Source organism: Artemia franciscana, chromosome 16, assembly GCF_032884065.1.
Source record: "Artemia franciscana chromosome 16, ASM3288406v1, whole genome shotgun sequence".
In the NCBI taxonomy this organism is placed as follows: Eukaryota; Metazoa; Arthropoda; class Branchiopoda; order Anostraca; family Artemiidae; genus Artemia; species Artemia franciscana.
In genome coordinates this window covers 16,377,670-16,381,515 of record NC_088878.1, presented here as the reverse complement: position 1 = coordinate 16,381,515, position 3,846 = coordinate 16,377,670, and positions in this window count along the sequence as shown.

The following is a 3,846-nucleotide window of genomic DNA, read 5'->3' as shown; positions in this document are numbered from 1 at the left end:
TATTGTTTTCCATATTTATTTATGCTGTTTTATGGTTTGCATTGTCCGTATTAGGTTTGTTTGTGTTTCCCTTGTCTCTTTGAAGGGTATTGTTTGAAACTTATGGTTTACAATCTTTAGTTACGCTGTTTAGTTTCCTGGTTTAGGATAGTTTAACTTGCCTTTACTAGGTTTGTCACGGTTTTCCTTGTCTATTTCGAAGGGCCTTGTTTGAAAGTTAAGGTTTGTGATGTTTAGTTACGCTGCTTCGTTGTTTGTCTTGTCTGTGCTAGATTTGTTGGTCATTCCCTTGTCTATTTTGAAGGGGCCTCATCAAAAAGCTATGCCCTATAAAAGTTTCACTTGAAGAAATTTGATATTTAAAATTTTATTTGTCTGGAATTCTTAAAAAAACAATATTTTTGTAAAAGAAAAACCTTTCTTTGTTTTAACTCCAAAAGCAAAGCTTATTTTAGTTGAAAATGGTTAATTGTGTCGTTTTCTCTGGGCAAGGATGCTTTTTCCAGACTAAAAGGCCCTTTTATCTCCATGCTTAAACTGATATTTAGCAACGATTTGTCTCAAAATCTCTGTCTGTTCAAGTTTAAGTACCACCAATTTCTATTTATTTTTAACGCGGAAAGTTCTCATTTGTGTTTGCATTAACATCAACGGTAATAGAGACATCTTATAGACATTTATCAAATAAGTTACTCGAAATCAAATTGTGGACCCATTAAAATTAAGTGAGAGCAAATGTTAATCGAGAATTAAGTAAAAATCATACTTTAAATTGAGGAAAGAATAATCTATAAGGGAATTTAATATCTATAGAATAATGTAAGTATGCTACGCAAATCTTCAAACAGTCAAAGTTGGAGTGGAAAGATGGAAAAGTGGTTTAAAACAATAAAGGATCAGAGATATACACTAATTTAGGCATATTCTAGAAATTCGAGCTAAAACGTCTGTTTTAGCAATTAAAAATCAGTCATTTCCAAAGGAAATTTGAGGTCATAAGTCCGTAAGGCTTCAATGTTTTATTATTTGTTTATCATCACTTTTTTCCCATTTGAACTTCATATGGAAGAGGTGGTCGTATAAACTTTGGACTGGGCTCATTCCATCAAAAATCAGCAGCTCTATTGCCCTTTTTAAGAGTCAAAAGGGGTTGAACGGTAACTAGCCTCCCCCGACGCGCTATTTTCTCAATACATTCGATAAAATTTTAGACTGCCATTTTGTTAAGAAAAAGTTCAAAGATCAGATAAAAAAAAAACTCCAGGATCAACACAACCCCTAGAACCTGGGGGCAAATGTTGTAAGTTATACCCAGGTGGCAAATAAAGTTCATTATGGAAGGGATGGTCGTATAAACTTTGGAGAAGGCTTTTTTGAAAATTTTTACTTCTGTATTTTAAGAGTCAAAAGTGATCAGATGGTAACACCCCCCCACCCTCTTTTTCCGAAATACATCCGATCGATAATTCGAAATGGCCATTGTCTTGAAAATAGTTCAAATGTTATAAAACAATGTCTTTGGGGCTGATACAACCACCAAAGTCTTGGGGCAAGGGTTGAGTTGTGCCCCGGGGGCATAAAAGATTTTTATGAAAAAGGTGACCTTATAGTCTTTGAAGGAAGCTAATCAGATTGTAAATTGGAAGCTCTATTTCTTTTTTAAAAACTCAAAAGTGATTAGAGAGCAAATACTCCCCCTCCCCCGTGCTCTTTTTCCCCAAATGCATCCAATCCAACTTTTGAGATAGCCATTTTATTCGAAATAGCCCTTAGATCATATAACAATTCATCCAAGGGCTTACACAGTCCCAAGAGCCCAGGACAAGGGTGTAAGTTATGCCTCGGGTTATATCAAGTTTTTCAGAACGTGGTGATCGTATAGACTTTGGAGGAAGTTCATTCGATTGAAAATTGAAAGTATTGATTTCTTTTAAAGAGTCAGTAGTGATCAGAGGGGAACTATTTACCCCACTCCACCCTCGTACTTTCTTTTCCACAAATATATCGGATCGAAATTTTAGATAGACATTTTTTCTAAATAGTCCAAGTAACAATTAACAATTGTTCCAAGTTCGAGCTCCCCTCCAGCCTTCAGAGAAATGGCTATAAATTATGCTAGTTACCCCTCGTTAACTATTCTTATGGAAGGCGTAGTCATATAAACTTCGGAGGAGGTTCATTCGATTGGTTATCAAAATTTATTTCACGGATCAATATCAAAGGGTAATATGCCCCCCACTCTTATTTCCTCTATGGCTTCTGGTCGAAATTTGAAATGACCATTTTTTTTCAAAATAGTCCAAAGGCAAAATAGTTATGCTTCCAGGGTTGAATCCCCTCCAAGCCACCAGGGAAAGGGTTGTGAGTTATGCAAGCTGCCTAATTTTTACTTTGATACTGTGTTTACTCTGATACATGGATTCACTTTTTTACGGGGCAACTTTGATTTACGTGTCAAGGGCGTAAGTCATGTAAGTTCTTATTGTTACTTTGGTACTTTGTTTACTTTGATACTTCGTTTGCTTTGATACTTTTTTGACTTTGATACTTTGTCACATTGATATTGTTATTTTAATGCTAGTTTTGATGTTTGGTGAAAATTCGATGCCAAAAAAGAGTTTTACATTGAGAAAGGAATTTTAAAATCATAAGACTTCAGGAATCAAAAAAGAGCACAAGTTAATAAAGAAAACTAATTAAAAACCAGTTTTTCAAAGAAAAGCGAAGCCTAAATCAAACTTAAGATCAGCAGGAACTAAAATATATAATAATTCAAATTTAAAATGACCAGATATTACTATTAAAGAATAATTTTCCCAAAACAAACAGAAATTAAATAAACAATCAAACAAACAGGAAACAGATTGCATATAAATGAATAAATAAATTTTAAAAAGCGTAAAACGTACAATGAATATGCAAATCAAGCCTAAACGAACGAAAATCCCTGCAAAGACGAGTTTGGCTACTTACTGCTTCCCTAAATGTAAAAGCATATGGCCTACTGTGTCATTGGAATTTGATTGAAATATTTGTGTGTCTTGGACAGTCTTGGCAAGAATCAATAAAACTAAACTGAATTTTTGATTTATAATGACATTAATTGCTGGAAGCTCCTCAGCTCAAGATTTTATTTCACTGTAATTTTAATTTCATTATTAATATTATAATAGGTACGAGTGAAAAAATTTGCAATATGATTTGTTTTAGTAAAGCGCCAAATACGCTGTAGGTCTTGTGCTTTTGTCATAAGGGAAACAGACAGTAGCCGAACTTTTGTTTGAAAATTATACATTTCCTGGACAGTCATGAAAGGAACTAGGAACTAATTTTATTTTCAATGTTGTAATGCATTCAAAAGAAAATATTTGTAATATAATTCTTTTCCAGTCATAATTTATTTTCTAATGCAAGATGTTGAAACGATGTGGTGGTTCATGCGAACCTGACTAAAAGAAGAAAATTGAGCAGTTTTTGCTTGGATTTGACTAAAAATGTTGTATTTTTGACATTAATAAACATTTTTCGATCCCAAATGCATGCGTAAAATTGTCATTTAATTTGCAAATAAAATGTTCCAATCCTCCTGGAAAATCCCGCAGCTTTCCGCATCATGTAACTGCACCTTAAGTCTTAGTCGTAGTAGTGACGTTGCCAATGCAGATGGTCACTAATGGTACCTTAAGATTACATCAGATGTCAAATTTTAGACAGGATGTGCTCAGCTTTGCAATGGCTTGAGTATTTTTATGTTAAACAACATTTCAAAGATTACACTTTTTGTAGCACTTTTTGAATTTATGAATGACGACATTTTTTGGCTGAAAACGACACTCTCGGCTAAAT